Source organism: Elephantulus edwardii, unplaced genomic scaffold (assembly GCF_000299155.1).
Source record: "Elephantulus edwardii isolate Elephantulus edwardi_28Jun2011 unplaced genomic scaffold, EleEdw1.0 scaffold00049, whole genome shotgun sequence".
Classification (NCBI taxonomy): Eukaryota; Metazoa; Chordata; class Mammalia; order Macroscelidea; family Macroscelididae; genus Elephantulus; species Elephantulus edwardii.
The window spans coordinates 8,547,625-8,569,101 of NW_006399799.1; the positions used below are offsets into that span (position 1 = coordinate 8,547,625).

The following is a 21,477-nucleotide window of genomic DNA, read 5'->3' on the forward strand; positions in this document are numbered from 1 at the left end:
GATTTACGGTCTCCCAAAAAACCCCACTGGAGGATCAGCTATGAGATACAGATGTCCATGTTGTTATTATCTGCTCTTTAGTTTTAACTGTTGACTTGGGCGCATATACTAACTTTTCTCCAAAGCCTCAGTCCATTATTTCCAACTACATAACTTTTCATTAATTCATCAAAGAATTACTCAATGTTGTTGTTGTTGTTGTTGTTATGTGCCGTCAAGTCGCCTGCGACTCATAGCGACCCTATGTACAACAGCCCTAAACTCCGCTCTGTCCTGTGCCAATCGCACCGTCTCTGACACTCCCATCCCAATTATCCCAGTCACTGAATCAATCCACCTCATAGAGGGCCTTCCTCTCCTGCGCCGTCCCTCCACCCTCCCAAGCATGATGTCCCTCTCCAAGGACCAGTCTCTCCTCACAACATGTCCAAAGTATGTTAGACGGAGCCTCAGAAACCTTGCATCCAAGGAGCCACCCGGTTTAACCCTTTCCAGGACAAATCTGTTTGTTTTCCTAGCAGTCCATGGTATTCTCAATACTCTTCTGAGCACCACAGCTCAAAGGCATCAATTCTCCTTCTATCCTCCCTGGTCATTGTCCAACTCTCTGATACATAACAGGTGATTGCAAAGACCATAGCCTGTATCAGACGCACCTTAATCTCCAGAGAGACACCATTGCTCTTCAGTACTTTGGAGAGGTCCCTAACAGCAGACTTTCCCATGGCAATGCGCCTTTTAATTTCCTGGCTGCTGGTGCCAAGACTGTTGACTATGGAGTCAAGCAAACTAAAGCTGTGTACAATCTCAATCTCTTCACCATCCATCCTGATGCTGCCAATTGGTCCAGTGGTGGGAATCTTTGTCTTCTTGACATTGAGCCTCAATCCATATTGTAGGCTGCAGTCCTTGACACTCTGCAGCAGGCGCTTCAGGTCCTCTTCAGTTTCAGCAAGCAGGGTTGTGTCATCCGCATAACGCAGGTTGTTGATAAATCGTCCACCAATCTTGACCCCACATTTCTCCTCATAGAGCCCAGCTACCCACCCCTCCCCCTCAATTCACTCTTCTCCTTGAAAAGAAAGAAAAACTCTTTCATTGTTATGCAGTCTTTCCCTCACAAGTCCACTCTACTATGCAGCCTTCTGTAATGACAAGAATACCCGTACATAGATCCCTTTAATAGTTCTCTCCCTCATCTGTTTCAATGCAGTATACATCATTCCTTGCCTTCTTTTCTGTCTTCCCTCAACTCTGATGTCAGTCCCGTTTTACAACAGTGGAGGGTCAACTACGAGTCAGTCCCAACTTGACAGCACATAACAACAATCTATATACTAAGGAGTGCTGGTGGCCTAGTTGTATGAAATTGTGCTGCTAACTCAAAGGTAGGCAGTTCAAATCCACTAGTTGCACCACAAGAGAAAGATGGCAATTTCCTCCTGTGTGATTTGTTGATGTTAGATGCTACTGAGTCAGCTACGACTTATAGCAACCACATGAACAACAACAGATCTGAACCTTGCCCTATCCTGTGCCATCTTCATCATCTCTAATATATTTGAGCCTATTGTTACAATCACTGTCAATGTATCTCCCTGAGGGTCTTCCTCTCTTTTGCTGACCCTCTACCTTTCCAAGCATGATATCCTTTTCCAAGGGCTGGCTCCTTTTAACAACATGCCCAAGATATGTGAGATGAAGTTTCAAATCCTTGCCTCCAAGGAGCATCCTCACTGAACTTTTCTCTAAGACAAATCTGTTTGCTCTTTTGGCAGTCCAGTGGATATTCAGTACACCTCTCCAAAACCACACTCAAAGGCATCAATTCTTCTGTCATCCATGCTTAGTCACTGTCTAACTTTCAGATGAATAGCAAATAATTGAAAAGATCATGGCTTGAATCAGATGCATCTTAGTTTTTAAGTTGACATCATTACTGCTTAACTCCTTAGGTGAGGTCCTTGATAGCCGATTTACCCAATGCAATACATCTTTTGATATCTTGACTACTGATGCCAAGGGTATCCACTGATTGTGGATCCAAACAAGATGAAATCATTGACAATTCCAGTCTTTTGTCCATCTATCATGATGTTGTCTACAGGCCCAGTGGTAAGGACCTGTCTTCTTGATGTTGAGATGTAATGCATATTGAAGGCCATAGTCCTTGATCTCACGTTCTCTTCTCTTTCGGCAAGCAAAGTTACTGGAGGGTCAATTCAATCTCCACAGCACAAAGCAATCACAATCTATATACTAAAGCAAGCTCAGGTTCTAGTTCAGCCGTTTACCAAATTGTTGCTCATGCTATGTACTTTACGGTTGGAAGTGATCCATAGCTGACCCTCAGCAGGTTTTCAGAGGCAGTTAATCGCACAGAAGGAGACTGCCCATCCTTCTCCCATGGGGCAGCTGGTGGCCTCGAACTGTGCACCTTCTGGATTGCAGAGCAGCTTCTTGCCACTAGGGCACCAGAGTCCCATATTTACCATGGATATTCACATATTTACATGTACCATGTAGCCTTGATAAAATTACGTAAGCTCAAAAGTCCTTACTTGTATCACAGATGAAATAAAATCTATCTGTGATTAGGAATGAGATGTGTAAAGCATTTTTTTCCTCCTTATATAACTCTTTATTCAACTTCCATCGATATTAACAACATATATAACCATAGTGCTATTATATAAAACCAAGATGCTAACATTGTTACTAGGTCTTATCCAGTTGCCTTTAGTTCTTAATAATCATATGTATAGGAGAAGAAACAGTATAATAGTTCCCTGAAAGTCACTGTTATTCAGAGAACTGGGGAAAGAAAAAAAACCTTTGGCAGGTGCAATAAGACTGAGGATGTTGGAAGAGAAATAAAAGATAATATCTCAGAAGTCAAAGGAAAGGGAATCATAAAAAATGTCAAACATCAGGAAGACAAGGATTAGGAATAAAGTCCAACAGTTAGGAATTCACAAAAGGCTTGTTTTTGTTGTATTCTTTCAACTCAAAACTGACTTAAAGCAAGTTTTCAGAGCCTATAAGTCACAAGAGAGGAGATCGCCTATCTTTCTCCTGAGGTGCAACTGGAGTTCCTTTGGGTTAGCAATGCAACCCTTTACCCTAAGCAAAAAAAAAAAAAAGACTAATTTTAAGTGACCGATGGAGCCAGAAATTCAGAATAAGTTGAATATATGAAAGATAAAGAATACAGAGAGGAAAAGCAGTACAAGTGGACTTTGGAATTGAAAGTTTGTTTGGGTTTTTGTTGGTTTTTTAGTAGGATAGGTCTTGAGCATTTTGGAAGAAGAAAATCTGAGAAGAAAAAAGTGAGAATTTGAGACTTTAATATGTAACATAAAAAAAAAAGTAGCCTAAGAAGAAAAAGATAATTAATAGCTTAGGTGAAAGAAAAATTCTTAGGAAGGTGGGGATTCTATTTCAGAGACTGGAGGAATGGAGATAAGGATGGGTGTGACTAAGGAGTCAACACATTTTTCTGCAAAGGAGCAGTTAGTAAAAGGCCTTTCTGGGCTATCTTGTCTGTCATTACTACTTTGTGGTTCCACAGAAAAGTGGCCATAGACAGCAAGTAAATGAATCGGAATGGCTGCTGGCAAAAAAATTTATTTACGGAGACTGAAACCTGAATTCCACATAATTTTCATGTATCATGAAATACTCTTCTTTTAAAAAACAAAACAACAACAATGATAAACCTTTCATCATTTAAAAAAACTTCTAATAATTTAAAAAGATAAAAACTATTCTTTTTTTGAGAGTCATAATAAGAGGGAAAAAGAAAAGGCAATATGATGTCTGTGGGTCATTGGTTTATAAGCCCTATCTATACCCACAGAGGGAGTTCTGGTGGCCTAGCAGTAAGGAGCTGTGCTGCCAACCCAAAGACACATAGCCCGAATCCACCAGCTATTACCGCCTCAGAAAACCTGCTGGATGGTCAGCTATGAGTTGGATCCAACGCTGACAGCACGTAACAACAAACCTGCAGAAGTTGTAGTGGGGGCCCCAAGTTCATCTGTCTCCCTTCCTATTCCCACTCTCATCTGTCCATCTCCCAATAAGCTCTTGCACAATTCTTCAAGTTCCCATAAACAAATGCTCTCTTAGCTCCATCCTTGACCCTTCGTGTATAGAAAGTGTTCCATAAATATTTTTTTTTAGCTGAAATTACTGAGCTACTGGTCCAAATACTTTTTCTTCATACCTTAAAGCCCAGTAGCTAAGCCAATCATTGCCAAATTAATTCTAAAACAGTATTTTACATGTGGCATCTTTCTGATCAAATGACAAAGTCCCAATTCCTTTGCTTGATATTCAAAGTTCTTCATGAGTCTTTTGTCTTCTGTCACAGTACTCAGAGACCAGCCAAAAGGTAGGCTCTGTCCAGGCCAACAGGCAACAGTACACTCTCCTAACTGCCACACTAGACTCTCATTTTCTTTTTTCCTTCAGTTCCTGCCTCACTCTCTTCAGGCCCTATATAATTATTCCATGCCAGGCACCAGTGCTCTTTTCTTAATTCCAATAATATTTAACGATAACACACATCTGACACTTGGTGCATACTGTTACGTATCCTCTCATGTATATATCCTGATCTCCCTCAAGACCAGTAACTTCTTGAGTGATAGAGCTGTTTTTTGATGCTTGAGTCTATTCTAGTTCACAGCTAGCCTTTATGACAGAGCAAAACTGCCCCACAGGGTTTTCTTGAGTATAATCCTTAGAGAAGCAGATTACTAGGCCTTTCCCCTGTAGAGCTCTGTGGTGGATTTGAATCATTCATTCAGCAGAACATAGCCACAGTGCCAACAAAAACTCTTTTCTTTAGTGCTGCCAGACAGAAATTTCAAAATAATCACTAACCAGTCAAAAAAAAAATCACTGCTGTCAAGTTGGAACCAACTCATGGCTGATCCTCAAAACAGGCTTTCAGAGGCTGTAAACTACTTAGGAGGAAATTGCCCATCTTCTCCTGTGGGGCAGCCTGTGGATTACGAATGGCATCCCTCTGGGTTGGCAGTGCATCTCTTCACCCACCAGACAACTAGAGCTCTCCTGAATCAGAATAGATATCCTTATTACAGGTTCTTATGGCTTCCTGAATTATTTTAAAACATATACTAAAATAAAATAATTTACATAATTATTTAGCTGCTAGGCTCAAGAAAAGCTACTAAATATGTGACTATTTCACAGCTGGACGGAAAACTCCAAGAAAACTTGGATCAGGTCTATCTTGTTCACTGTCATAGCCTCACCTTGTGAAGAAGAGTGGCAATGGATCCCTATCTGTGAAAGGAAAAGATATAAGAACAAAACCAAACCAGCAAAACTAGGTGACAAAATGTAGTGACCAAGATGTTAAAGGGACAAGATTCTTGAAGTTAGCAATAATGCTCCCTAGCTTCCTTGGAGCAGAGGCGGCAGTACAAGCAGCAGTACAGCAGAAGGTTACAGTCAGAGAGAAGGGAGTAACTGGAGACTTAGAACACCAATTATTCTTTCAAGACGTCTGGCTAAGAAGGCAAAGTGAGAGAGTTAGGAAAGAACACCAGATTGGGGAAGGTTATGTATATTTAAATGTGAATGCCTGTTCCCCAAAATACAATGAATAAATGAGCAAATTCTTACCCTATCTGAAGATGGTAAATGCAAACCACCTGTCATGGACTGAGTTGTGTTCACCTCGAAATATAGGTATATAATATGGAAGTTATGTAATGATCTCATATGATCTGGTAAATCAAAGAGTTGTAAAAGGATCAAGGGTGGAATGCAACACACCTTAACACCTTCATAGCCCTAATCAGATCTGAGAGAAGTTTCCCTAGGGTGTGACCTGAACATCTTTTATTTCACAAAGATTAGAGGACTGGAAAGGAGAGAAAGAGGTGGGGATGGAGGGCTCAGTATCACTAAGAAAGAACTCCTAGGAGTGGACTGCAACCTTTTAGACTCTGGACTAGGAAGAGTCTTCACAACAAAGAAGGCCAAGATACATGGAAATCTACAAGGAATGCCAAGCATATAGGTGGTGGAGGAAACATGTATATTTCCCTAGCACTGACCTAGAGAGAGGGCTTTTCCCTAGAGCTGGCACCCTGAATTTAGACTTACAGCCTCCCAAACTGTAAAAGAATAAATTTGTTTATTAAAACCATCCAGTGTGACATCTCTGTTACAGCAGCACTAGATAACTAAGACATCACTATTCTATGTCTTCTACAATAATTTTTAAATTCCACCAAGTTTTATGAAAAGGGAAAAACTAAATTCCTCAAATAGGATCAGAACAGAAAGTTGCAAAAATCAAATAGGCATTAAGATGAGGAAAAAACCATTAAGGGAATAGCAACATTTGGTACACGAAATACAATTAAGGTTTATCATCCATGCATTCAAACCATTATATTCCAGGCATTGTACTGTTCTGGGTGTTAAACCCTAAATCCCCAGCCACTGAGACCATTTCAAATTATAGTTGCCGAGTAGGACAGAGCAAAACTGCCTCCAAAGGGTTTCTAAGACTTAAATCTTTATGGAAAGTTCCCTACTAAGAGTGACTGGCAGGTTTGAAGCCTTTTCAGTCAACTACTGTGCCACTGGAGCACCTGTTCAGGTTTTATTTCTGGGTTATGTGCTGCCAAGCTTGAACCAACTCATAGCAGACCCTCCAATGGGATCTCAGAGGCTGTAAACTGTGTGAGAGGAGACTGCCTATTATCTCATGGAGCAGCTGATGGCTTTGAACTGCATGCCTTTGAGTTGGCAGCTCAGCTCCTAACCACTAAGCCACTAGAGCGCCCTTGTTCCAGGTACTAGGAAAACAGGGAAGGAAAAAGAAAGAGAAAAGCACAGCCTTTAGACTTTCCAGGATCTCAAAATCAAGAGGAGACTCAAACAAACAAAAACAGACAAGAAAAATTTGACATGAGCTGTAATGGTAATAGACTCAGACTTCCTGCACTGCAGACTGTAAATAGTATGAAAAGAAAAGGCTTACCTTTTTCCTGCAGTGGGTTGATTAGAACTACCGCCTTTGGTTTGGCAGCACAACTCTTTACTCGCTAGGCCAACTATGGGACTACTAAACAGATGCATCTAACTTAGATTGAGCAAGCCTCAAGTACCATATTCTACAAACACATTTAGGGTCCTATAATCGTTAAAGACAGTCTCTGATTCTGAACACTTAGCATACTAATTTATTTTTTTTTAAATAACTGATTTGGCTCCTATGGCTTTTGGAGCTACCCTTTCCTCCACAATATTAGAAACGTCCCTCTCCCAGATGCCACCTCTGCCCCTACCCTGGCACTGGTTTAATTTCTTCTGCTCCATAATGTGCAACCAAAGAGCTCCAAGGAGAAAAATAAGGGCTCTGAACTGACCCTATTTCTTCAACTGCTCCCGCATCACTCTTTCTGAATTCACACAGATGTTCCCACACTTCAATCTTTTACCTTTACAGAATCAACAACATTCTCCTGTCCCTCACTGCTCAGTCCTTTCACAACCAAGAGCTTTCAGTATTAAAACAACTATGAGATATCATCTCACCCCAGTCAAAATAGCAAAATTTAACAGAACAGCAAGCAACAAATGCTGGCGAGGTTGTGGAGAAACTGGAACCCTGATTCACTGTTGGTGGGAGTGTAAAATGGTGCAACCCCTGTGGAAAGCAGTATGGCGCTTTCTCAAAAAGTTGCAAATAGAGATACCATTTGACCCAGCAATTCCACTACTGGGAATATACCCTGAAGAGACCATAGCTGACATCCAAGCAGATATATGCACACCCATGTTCATTGCAGCTTTGTTCACAATAGCAAGGAGTTGGAAACAACCTAAGTGCCCATCAACAAACGAATGGCTAGAGAAGCTGTAGTATATTCGCACAATGGAATACTATGCTGCATTAAAAAACAAGGAACTCATGCAATATTATTCAAAATGGTTGACTCTGGAGAACATTATGCTGAGTGAAATATCCCAGTCACAAAAGGACAAATATTACATGATGCCACTGTTGTAGAATGGGACTGTCCTTGGGGTTAGGGAGACACTGAGTAAGATGGGTTCAATAATATATACTGCACTGAAGCAGAGGAGGGAGAGAACCGTCTAAAAGAGAGATGTAACTGGGTATTTCTGTCATCACAGGAGACTAGAGCGAGGGCTGCATGGTGGAGGGGACCTGGGGGAGGGTTTGTAAAACAATGAAAGAATCTTTTCTTTTACTTTTCCATAATTTTTGGACTCATGTACTTATAACTTGTTAGTCAGATTTGTGTCTTCTAGGTTGCAACACCCCCATGATACATCTTGAAGGATATGTACATGTACAGCCAAGCACAATCAATAAGAGTGCATCTGAATTCCAAAATCAATCTCCATAATAGTCTATGTGTTTCCTACTGCCAAAGGGGCCCTTTAGAGTAGTGAGAGAAGATCTTCACCCTGAAACCCACAGCGTCCCTTTTCAGCAGGAAGTAGCTAAGAGAATACGCCGACCCCTTTTCCTTATGACTCAGGGTGAAGTCTCTCTCAGGGAGGAGTGATAGGGAATGGCAAAGGATACACTGACAAAGAAGATTAATCAGAACTGGCTTTGACAAGCACTGTGGCATTTGGACAAGAACAAACTGGGAGGAGGGTAGAGAGAATAGTGCAACAATGAATGAGTGGAAGCCCAAAATCTCTGTAAATGTTTATGAAAATTAATAAAATATAATTATAGAAAAAAAAAAAGAGTTTTCAGTATTTACATCTTCCCTTTACCTTTGGGAAATTGGTGTGTTACAGCAGAAAGCATAAGCCACAGCATCTGGAAAATCTGTGGGTTAAATCTCAGTGTTACCGCTCACTCTGTATATTCATAAACTTTGGTGTTTTCAACTGTAAAATGGGGACTAGTAATATCTATTTTAAGGAGTTGGTGTAGTGAATAACATGTTGACTTGCTAAATAAAGGTCAGTATTTTTAATCCATCAGCTGCTCCATAGGAGAGAGATGGGCAGTCTCCTCCCATAAAGATTCAAAGTCTCAGGAATCTAATGAAAATAAGGTCACTAAGAGTAGAAACCTACTTGATGGCAGTGGATAATGAGTATTTTATAAGGTTATTAAATTTAAATATAAAACTTTATTAAAGCCCTAATCCAAAAACTGGACAAGGACTAAGGCTAACAGAAGAACAATCAATGGCTTTGAATTGTGGTGCTGGAGAAGAGTCTTGAACATACCATGTACCGCCAAGAAAACAAACAGGTCTGTCTTGGAGACAATGAAACCAAGTTTTTCCTCAGAGGCTAGGATTTTGAAGCTCCGTCTCACAGACTTTGGGCACGTGCCCAAGGAGGGACCAGTCCTTTGAGAAGGACATCATGCTCAGAAGGGTGGAGTGACGGCGAAGAGGATGAGAGATGGTTTGATACAGTAACTGGGGCAATGGGAGTAGGTGTATCAGAATCAGTGAGAAAGGCTCAGGACAGGCAGGCTTCAGAGCTATTGTACAAAGGGTCTAGGGTCACTATGAGTCTCAGGCAACTTGACAGCACATAACAATAACAACAACCCAACAGCTGGTACAAGCACTCACTGCTATGCCTCATCCCTGAATAACAAGAACCTTAGCTTACACTGGTACCCCAACTGCCCACTATGAAAAGAATTCTGGTTCTGGCAAAGTCAGGAACAAGAACAGAAGCTTCTTTGTGGTTAGGAATGGTGTTGTAATTATGCCACAAACTCATGCTCCCATTTTTAATCATGCTAATGTGGCTAATTTTCTAAGGGGGACCTGTAGTGTTTGCTGCAGAGGTCAAGGACTTCAGTTTTCAATATGGATTGAAGCTTAACAACAAAAAAAAAGACAAAAATTCTCACCACTGGGCCAACTGGCAGCACCATGATGGATGTGGTGAACAGACTGAGATTGTTAACAATTTCAGCTTGCTTGGATCCATAATCAACCCTCTTGGCACCAGCAGTCAAGAAATCAAAAGACAAATTGCTCTGGGGTAAGCTGCTATCAGGAATCACTCTAAAGTGCTGAGGGGCAATGATGTCAGTCTGGAGGCTAAGGTACACCTGACCCAGGCTATGTTATTCACAATTACTTGCTATGCATCAATAACTAAGGATGATAGAAGAACCAATGCCTTCGAGTTATGGTGCTGGAGAAGAGCACTGAACATACAATGGACTTCCAAGAGAACAGTTTTGTCTTGGAGAAGGTGAAAAACCAAGTTTCTCCTTGGAGGCAAGGATTTTGAAGCTCCTTCTCACATATTTTGGGCATGTGGCCAGGAGGGATCAATCCTTGGAGAAGGACACCCTTGGAAGGGTGGAGGGACAGCACAGGAGAAGACGACTCTGGATGAGATGGATTTACACGGTAATGGGGGTAGATGTATCAGAGACAATGTGACTGGCTCAGGATAGGGTGTGTTTCAGAGATATTATACAGGGATCACCATGAGTCACAGGCACATAACAACAATAAGAACAATTTTCATAGTAGTATTAGTACAAAGTTGTAACAATTAGGGTTTACCATGATTTGAGTGGACTGTTCTGGATCACAACCACAATTTATTATCTGTTTAAAGGAGAAAATACTTCCTAAGAGTTCCTAAGAACATTTTAACAGTACAACCTCTTTGTAAATTTGAGATTACCTTCAGTGGTGTGATAGCTCACTTATTAATGTGGTCTTTCTAACCATGATATTGTAACTAAACACTCACTCATGAATGGATGCAAATAAGGTACTTATGGCCGCGCCAAGGAGGTTGGACAGCTTCCTAATAAATGAAAATGAAAATAAGGTGTAAGGAACAGACTGGTTATTCCTGCCATCTGCTAGATGTAAAGGGAGTCAATATTAAATGGGTAACTTCATTATCACCAACAAAGAGTCAGAGATAGAGTACATCCTCTGGACCCAAGGTCCTCACACTAGCAACCTCCTAGATTCAGACAGAAAAGGAACTGTTAACACTAGAGACAGTACAAGATGACAAGAAACAACAGCGGAAAATGGTGCAACAGAAACAGGAAATCACTACAAGTTAGCATGGTAGGTTTCCTGCTCCATGATGGGCATACCAACCTACAGATAGAAGGCTGAATCTGGGTACTAATAGTGGAGCTAAAGAGTTTTGGAGCAGGGCAGAGCCCAGGACTAAGGCACTAGGGTGAAAAGGCATAGGCTTATGGAGAAAAACTGTCTGATCACAAAACTATATTCTGAATCATTCCTAACCAGAATTGCTGCTCTTGTGAGTGCTCTTTGAATTCTGCCTGGCCATAGCAACAAATTATCAAGCTCAGCAGGGCATAAGTGTTGTGGGAGGGAAGTCTAGAGTCAGAACTTACAAAAAAAAGAGAAGAGGTAGGTCTGACCTCCAGCTCAGAGGAACTAGCCTCGGGCAGACTGGTGATTCTCTCTCCTCTCTTCTGAGGTTAGAGGAAGTCAGAGGCCATTAACAATGTTTTTAGCTCCATACTTTCTTCAAAAACCAGGTGGGCCTAAAGAGGAAGGGATGTAAATGCACATTTATTCAACGACTGCAGAGTCAAAAACTCTGCTAAATGTTATATGAAGACTAATAGCACATATTTATATATGAGTAAATCTCATTTAATCTTCACAAAACACAACAGGACATCCTTACTTCAGTTTCAAAAAAGAGGAAACAGATATGGCCACATACTAGGCACACAAACAGCCAAGAAGTTACGTAGGTCTAAATTATTCATTGGCATTTCACAAAAGAAGCAATTTAAAAATAAACTTGATTTAAATATATGAGAAAAACAATCATTAAAAGTCGGGTTCCTTCTCCAGTATCCCACAATAGCAAAATATTTAGCAATCTCAAGCACAGCAGAGATTGAGACTGTTAGGATGGTGCAGGGAAAAGTTCTATTATTGTACACTGAGTTGCTATGAGTTGGAGCTGACTCAATGGCACCTAACAGCCACAATAAACATTTACACTCTATATTTTTCCTGCAGTTTGAAAATCAGTATGCACATAAAGTAATCTCTAATCCTTTCCCAAGGCAATAGACCTCATGACAATGGAAATGCTGATGGCTAAGGAGAGGCCACATACATACAGTCAAACATTAGACAGCATGCAAAATGGCTTCATATGATGGTAAACAGAAAATACTTCCTTTTCTGGGTTAGCAGCCTCTCTACTAGAATCCAAGCTTCTAAGGGAAAGAACTACTTCTTTGTACTTCTGATATTTGACAAAATTAGATACTCAAAAAGCAAAACTGAGGAAAAGAATGAATGGATCCTTAACAGTACAATTTCAAGCAGAAATAGTCTCCATCTGCCCTAGTTCTTAATGGCAGTCCTGTGGGCGTTCAGAAGGGAACCTGCATAAGTATAATCACAGTATGTAAAGATTAAGTGGGTGGCTCCCCTCTGGGAGACCCAGCAACATCCAAGTTTGTCTAAATAGATCACTCCATTGTTTGAGGGATTTAGAATGATTACTGAACTAAATCTCCAGAAGTAAAGGATACACAGCAAAAAGGCTTCTAAAATACCAAAATGAAAAATTTCCCATTACTTTTATACTTAAAATGTGTCACCCTGGGGGGTGGGGGGAATCACAGCTTTTAACCGGACTGAACCGGTTCTGAACCGGTTCAGTCATGCCTGATGCAGCAAAATCCGAACAGACTTGAATCTGTAAAATGTGGGTATATAAGAAAAATATCAGAAAAGGAACAATTATGAGTTAAGGACCTGGAATGGGAGGTTCTGAAGAGGCGTAGTGAGTCCATTCAGGAAGCTTAATGTGGAAGACTGGACTATTGCCAGGGCTGTGGAGAGCAACACATATTTAAAGCAGTTGCCATCTTTGAGCCAGGCAATGCTGCGTCCAACAGTGCTGTTAAAGATATTTGGTTGCCACCCCAAGATAAAGGTAAATAACCCAATTGAAAAATGGGCACAGGATATGAACAGATACTTCATCAAAGACAACATTCAGACGGTCAACAAGCACATGAAGAAATGTTCAAAATCCCAGCTCTAAGAGAGATGCAAATCAAAACAACTATGAGATATCATCTCACCCCAGTAAGAATAGCAAAATTTAACAGAACAGCAAACAACAAATGCTGGCGAGGTTGTGGAGAAACTGGAACCCTTATTATTCACTGTTGGTGGAAGTGTAAAAATGGTGCAACCACTATGGAAAGCTGCCTGACCCAGCAATTTCACTACCGGGAATTTACCCTAAAGAAATCATAACCACCACCCAAGCAGATATATGCACACCCATGTTTATCACGGCTTTGTTCACAATAGCAAAGAGCTGGAAACAACACAAGTGCCCATCAACAAACGAATGAATAGAGAAGCTCTGGTATATTCACACAATACTATGCAGTATTGAAAAACAAGGAACTCATGAATTATTATACAAAATGGGTGACCCTGGAGGATATTATGCTGAGTGAAATATCTGTCACAAAAGGACAAATATTGCATAGGGCCACTGCTATAAAATGGGACTGACACGGGGTTGAGGAAAGACAGAGAAGGAGGCGATGAATGATGTATACTGCATTGAAACAAATGAGGAAGAGAACTGTTTATAAAAGGGATATGATATATGATTGGGTATTACTGTCATGACATGAGTCCAGAATGAAGGCTGAACAGATGAGGGGACTTTGGGATTGCATAACAATGAAAGAGTTTTTCTTTTACTTTTCAAGGGGAAGAGTGAATGGGGGGGAGTGGCAGGGAGAAAAGTGCAAGAATGAATGAATGGAAACCCTAAGTCTCTGTAAACTTTCATTAAAATTTATTAAAAAAATATTTGGTTGCAGGGGAGCTCTGGTGGAAAGAAACTGTGCTGCAATTCTGAGTGGCACATGATTAATCCAGACACTCTGTTGGAGAAGGAGGGGCAATCTCTTGCTGTGCCAGTCAGATCTAATTCGAAGGTACACAACATTAAAAAAAAAAAAAATATTTGTTTGCTGTGAAATGTGCATGCTGCCTTTGTTTTCTAAAAGAAGAGATTACATTTCTAGCAGGGTATTGACTTATGTTTCCTGTTCCTATTATCTTTCTGGTACACTCAAATTTTACAATACTAGGTCTGTTCCAGTGCCATTTCATTACCCATGACTGAACCAGGAAAAAGTCATTCAAAGCCCCCACCCCCACCCCCCGGGGGGTGGGGGTGCGGCAGAGAAGATAAAATAATTTCTTGGAGAAGCCACTGTTCAGTCCTGGTGTGTTGAGAAGCTACTTAGCAACCTAGTTGATAAAGTATCAAAGTAATCACACTTCTTGGGAGAAAGATACTCTTTCCCAGTCAATGCACTAAAACATGCATCATGAACATATATGGTATGACAATTTCTGGGATTCCTCAAACTTACTGGCTACCTAAATGCAGTAGAAAAATGTAAAGGTCAGTTAGCCACAGCAGGTCTATTATGCCCAATGTGATTCAGGCAGAGATGAATAGATAGGTAATTTAACTTCAGCAGGCTCTTAGGTCAACCATAAGCACAAAAAAGTATGGATATCATGGACTGCACGGACCAACTGAAGGAAAAACAACTGCCTAAATATTTGGGATACAAAAGGTCTTGTAAGAGCAATCAATCCCTTAGAAAGCTGATCTTGAATAGAAAGCCATTATTTTGATTGGGAATTTTCCAAAGCTATCAAATCAAACATGAAAATAAGTTATGCAAAATTAGAGTTGGAAGGACCAGTGACTCTAAGGTGGGAAAAGGCAGTCTTTTGTATTAGACAAACATGAAGGAGGGGGAAATTAACAATGAAACAGGTAAACCAACTACATACTACAGGAAACAATGGAACAATCAGGGGTAAACAGGAAAATCAGGCTAATATTTGACTCAGAAAATAAGCTGCTTAGGAAGCCAAGAAGACTAGTTATCAAATGACTTGATTTCCCAAGCATTACCCCGTGGGTATGGCAAAGGAGAATAAACCAACTTTTTTTTAAAAAAAGATCAGCAATGATGAAGCATGTTACCAAACAGATATGAACACTGACTTCCTAGGCCAACTGAATAGATTTACATGTCACAAAAAAACCAAAAACAAAATGATTTAAATTTTATTTTTCTACTGATATTTCTAATTCTGGTACAAATGTTTATCAATAAAGAGTTACTTTCAAAAAAAAAACAAAAAACAAACAAAAAACCCAACCAAAACCCCACTGTTAAAAAGATTTTTAAAAAAATAAACCCAAACCCAAAAAACCTAATGTAACACGATGCTGTATGAAGGCAAATCTCCTGAATGTTTATCTAGTCATTAAGCAAAGACTACATCCATTAGGCTTCTCCTTCATCACTAACCAACCCAACAACTGACTTCATAGATTACAGAATAAGCAGATCTCACAGAACGGGGAAGTACAGTGAGCTAAATCCATGGCAGACATACCTGAATAAGAAGCTCATGTATTCATCGCTCTATCCTATTCAACATGATTATCAACAAGACCTGAATACTGACAAACCAGAGTTTTGAATTCATCAAGGTGGGACAGTGACAGCACAATCACTACTTCCCTACTACTCCCTCTTCTGCTTAGATCAGCATTTTCCAAAAAGGAGATCTAAAAAAACTGTTCCCCAAGTTTAAGACATTTGAGAATTTGGCATTTCGTTTCTTCTTAGACATTAGTACATCAAAGGCTCCAAGAAAGCCTACTACTATTACTAAGCCTTGCACTTGGTTTAACCAAATATTTTCTAAATATTTACTTATGAAAGATTTTTCAAGTAGTAATCAATAACTGAGCTGAGCATGGCCTAAAGTTTAGGCTCTAAACTATGTTCAGATTTTCTAGGCTTAAAAAATATTATCCAATCTCCTTGAACACAACATTCTTCTTCCAACTACCAAACTCTCAAAAAAAAGAAAGTTGCCATTTCCTGCCTATTTCCTCACTACCACTCACTTCTCCATCATTTGCAATCAAGCTTCAGCCCTCAGTGTTCCTACTGACAAGTGATCTCGTGATGTGAACAACTGCACAACTCACAGAATTTCTTCCTCACTCCTCAACCTCTCTGCAGGGTTGGACAGGAATTGGCACACTTCATAAAACTCTCTTCCCTGATTCAACAACACTGCATTACATTCACCGTTTTAACTACTGTGATCTCTGGTTCCTCTTTCTCTTCCCAAGCTTTCAATTCTCAAACCAATTCTTACTTCTCCCTTGAATAAACTGCCCACAGTTTGAACTACTGACTCTGTGGATCCACAATTCTAATCACAAGCCATTTCTTTGACTTCAGATCCATTTTTACAAAGAGGTTTGCGATTTGCTCACTTTACTTTTCTCCAAGGACTATAAAGCCAATATAATCCAAACTAAACTCATTAATTTTCCCACCAAGCTTTCTCTTTATGTCTTCTTGATTTCGATTAATGGAATCACCATTCCCAAGGGCAGCAGAGGCTACTTTCTCCTCAGCATACCCATAAAATTGTGAATTTTCCTCTACTTAAAGTACTAACATACCGTGCACTGTATTTAATGTGCCACCTAAACTTGAAGGCCCTCAAGGCAGAGAAAGAACCCTATCAATCATCTGTGTGGTGCCTATATATTAAGACACAGGAGAGATTCAGTGCACCTGGAAAAAATGGGACAAATCTTTCCAATTAACACGATTTAAAATTTCTGAATGACGCCTTCTTTAAAATCCAGTAATATATCTGCTCTTTCACACATTTCTGCAAAAGCTCTCGATTCTTTTCAGGGACAAGACCATTATTCCTCACTGGACTTTAAAGAAATCCCAAGTCTAAACTGTCCCCTAAATGGGCAATCCATCTCCATTTTCCCACTTTCTCCAAAATGCCACTGCTCCCAGAACATTCTTTCTAAAATGTTACTTTAAGCTCATTACTTCTGGCTCTAAAACCTTCAATGGGGCTGGTTTGATGGTAGTGGGTTATCAGAAACTATTAATATTAATGCAACTAAAGTTGATACACAAGCCCTCATTGCATAATCTGACTAAAGGGGAAAAAAAAACCACAACACAAAACCAATCTACAATGGTTTTCTACTATTTTCAGAATATAGTCTACACCTATACTATCCCTACTTTGTATGTCATTACCTCCACTATCTCTCCATCCCTATCTACCTACTACTATACTGTCTAATCTAGTAATCAGCAAACTACAATCAAAAAAGCCAAATGCACCTAACTGCCTGGGCTCAAGTAAAACCCGTACCTAGACCAAGAACCTGCTGTCCAAATAGGGCAAGGGAACACTTTATGGTTTAAAATCAAGAAAGGTGGCAAGGCTACATCCTTCCTCCATACCAATTTAGTCTGTATGACAAGCAAATCATTCAAATGGCTGCATTTTATCAAGAAGAATGTGGCATCAGGGTAGGAGGAGGACTCATTAACAACCTGCATTATGCATATGATACAACCTTACTAGCTAGCCCAAAGCAAAGAGAACTTAAAACACTTGCTGAAGAAGATCAAAGATGGGATGGATCACAACTGAATTTTACAAAGACAAAAATCCTCACCATTGCGTCAATAGACAACACCATGAGAGATGGAGAGAAGGTTGAAGCGGTTAATAATTTCATCTTGCTTGGATTCACAATCAACACCACACTTGGCACTAGCAATCAAGAAATCAAAAGACATATTACAGTAGGCAAATCTGTTGTCAAGGATCTCTCTAAGGGGTTAAGGAGTCTTGATGTCAGTTTAAAGACTACGGTGCACCCAATTCAAGTCATAGTCTTTTCAATTACTTATTATGCATCTGAAATTTGGACAATGAGTAACTGTGACCGAAGAAAAACTGATGCTTTTAAGTTGTGATGTTGGAGAAGAATATTATATATCCCATGGACTACCAAGAGAACAAACAAATATGTCTTGAAAGAGAGAGAAGCCAGGGTGCTACTTGGAGGCAAGAACTGTGAAGTTTTGTCTCACATATTTTGGGCATGTTGCCAGAAGGGGCCAGTTCTTGGAAAAGGATATCATGCTTGAAAAGGTGGAGGGTCAGCAAAGGTGCAGAAGACTCTCAACGAGATAGAGAGTGAGTTTATCAATGGACTCAGTTATATCAGAGATGATGAGGATGTCACAAGACAGGGCAGGGAACAGATCCATTACTCATAGAGTTGCTATGAGTTGTAGTCTGGACAGCACTTAACAACAATAAACTTATTTTGTAAACAAAGTTTTATGGAACTCACTTTTGTATGTACTGTCTATGGCCGGTTTTGTGCTGCAGTATAGAGGTAAGTAGTTTTGAAAAAGACAATATGACCTGGAAGGCCTATAATACTTCTGATTCAATCCTTTATAGAAAAATATATGCTCACCCCTGTTCTAACAGGTAACTCCCTGAAAATGACATGTGCTTTCCCACTTCCACATCTTTGTTCATGTTGTTCCCATCACTTGGAAACTTATTTCATTGCTTTTTAATCTAAATGACATATTCTTAAAGCCTATCTAGGGAGCTATGGTGGCTGCACTGTAATTCCAAAGGTACATGGTTCAAATCTACCAGCTACTCTGCAGAAGGATAAGCAATCTCCTCACATATGATTCACTTCCTCCGAAAACCCAATACTAGGTCAACTCTGTGGTTGGTTCCAACTCGGCAACACACTACTATCTTTTTCATTAAAAACTCTTTTTCATTAAAAACTAAAGGTGAACTTCTATTTCCTTCCAAGGCAGTACCTGAACCTCTCCCTAATATTTACAGTATGCCTAGTATTAATGAAACAAGTTTATTTCTACTTTTATACCACAGAATATCATAGTCATCTTTGTGACATTCACACTTTGCAACACATCTCACTTTATAAATGCTTGCTGAATTGAAATAAACTGGTATACTCAAATACTGGGCTGAAGTCAACAAGGTAAAACTTAGTACAGATGTATTCTTAGGGTTTAATGCAGACTTTCCCATAATATTACTTAAAATGAAAGGGAGATCTGTCTTGACAGCAGCTCACAAGAATAATGAAGAGCAGAGTTTCTTAATCATAGCACTATTGACATTTTTGACCAGATAATTCTTTGGTGTAAGGGAGCTGGTCTGTGAACTGTAAAATATTTAACCTTTTCTGTCCTCTATTCACTAGTGTGACAATCAAGTTTCTGAACACTGCTGTCTCCTGACCCCAAGTTAATCTACTTGATAACTACTAACCTAGAGGCTTCCTAGTGCAAATGACAGTGTGATACTGTTACTAATGAAATAGAAATTATTTTAAAATTTTATAGAGTCACAAGGAAGAGGTAAGGACTCCAATTATATTCAGTGCTGGATAAATTTCACTTGTGAGATTTTGTTCCATTCTAGATTTTAACAGGACTTTGGAAAGAACCCAAAAGTCTCTTTAGATTCCACTAGCCACTCCTTTTCAGAAAGACAGTCTCCTCCCTTAGGAATTTATGGCCTTAGAACCTCTGGAGTTGAAATCAACTCAATGGCTGTGGGTCTGATTTGATATGGAAAACTGTAATCTGTACAATTGACGGTTATCAGGCTAATGAGAGACAAAAAGAAAGGTTATAAAAGGGTTACTTAAATAAATAGAAGTGTTTGGCCTATAGAAGAAAAGATGGAAAGAAGTCCACAAAAACTATCACTAAATATCTGAGAGGTTGTCCTGTCAAGTTAACTCACTGTTATTCAAGAAGGCAGAACAAGAACCAGTGGGTGGTAGTTGCAGGAAGACAGATTTTGGCTCTATGCAAGTAAAAGCTTTCTAACAATAAGAGCTGGCCAAAAATGTGTTGGGCTAAACTGTGAAACACTGTGCTCCTGTCATTCCAGAAGGGTTCAAGTAGAGACCACACGAGTTCATGTCAGAGATGCTGTAGATTCCTGCATAAGGTCCTAGGTAGGGTAAGAAGGTCTCTCTCAAGTTCCTTTTAGCTCTAGATAACTAGGCAAGCAAAGGAAAGTCCTTATGTCATGAATAATAAAATTCTTAGATAACAAGACTTTACTTACCATAAAAGACATATTTTGTTGAATAGTTTGCCCTATTTCAATTTGGTAACACCTAATAAAATAATTGTTACATACTTATTCCCTTGAATTGCAAATATCCCATTTTTTTCTAACTAATCTGTAACACTGGACCAATCGTAGCATCAGGATGGATGGCGAAGAGACTGAGATTGTTCACAAGCTCCAGTTTGCTCGGCTCCAGGGTCAACATTCTTGGCACCAGTAGCCAGGAAATAAAAAAAAAACCGTATTGCGATGGGAAAGTCTGCTGTTAGGGACCTCTCTAAAGTACTCAAGAGCAGCGGTGTCTCTCTGGAGACTAAGGTGTGCCTGATACAGGCCATGGTTTTTGCAATCACTTGTTATGCATCAGAGAGTTGGACAATGACTAGGGAGGACAGAAGGAGAATTGACGCCTTTGAGCTGTGGTGCTGGAGAAGAGTATTGAATGCACCATGGACTGCCAAGAAAACAAACAGATTCATCCTAGAGAGGGTTAAACCAGGCTACTCCTTGGAGGCAAGGATTCTGGGGCTTCATCTGACATACTTTGGACATGTTGTAAGGAGAGACAGGTCTTTAGAGAGGGACATCATGCTAGGTAGAGAAGAGGGACAGCGCAGGAGGGGAAGACCCTCTATGAGGTGGACTGATTCAGTGACTGGAGTAATCGGGATGGGTGTGTCAGAGGCAATGAGATTGGCACAGGATAGAGCACAGTTTAGGGCTGTTGTACATAGGGTCGCTATGAGTCACAAACGACTGGATGGCACATAACAACAACAACAATCTGTAACCAGTTCTTAGAAACCTATAAATTGTATCTTTTATTCCACTAAATCACTAATCACCACTAATCACCACCACCACCAGTACAATCTGTACAATGCTTTAAAGTTTTCAAAACATTCTGACATGTATAAACTTGCATTTGTCAAACATGAGCGGGAAATCTTATTTTAGATAAACTATTCTCATTTCCAATTTTACTGTATGTGTCCCCAACAGATGGAGAGAACACTTAAACTGTCAACTTGCTTGAATCCACAGTTAACAACCTTGGTACCAGCAGTCAGGAAATCAGGAGGCATATAGCTGTCAGGGAACTCTTCAAAGTTTTGAAGAGCAAAGATGTCAGTTGAAAGACTAAGGTGTGCTCGAATCTATGCTCAGTCTTTCCAATCGCCTGCTATACATTTAAGATCTGGACAGTGAATAAAGATGACAAAAGAACTGATACTTTTGAGTTGTGGTGTTGGAGAAGAGTACTGAAGAACGACTTCAGAAGGACTACCAAGAGAACAGATAGTTCTCGGATAAAGTGCAACCAACGGATTCCATGGAGGCAAAGATAGTGAAGCTATGTGCCACATAG

The 21,477-nt window shown here is 39.9% G+C and overlaps 1 protein-coding gene across 1 annotated transcript in view; it reads right to left on the reverse strand.

Annotated features, from left to right (window-relative positions):
* Nucleotides 1-21,477, reverse strand: part of MTF1 (metal-regulatory transcription factor 1) — a 50,294-nt gene that overhangs the window by 27,776 nt on the left and 1,041 nt on the right. The window lies entirely within an intron of this gene.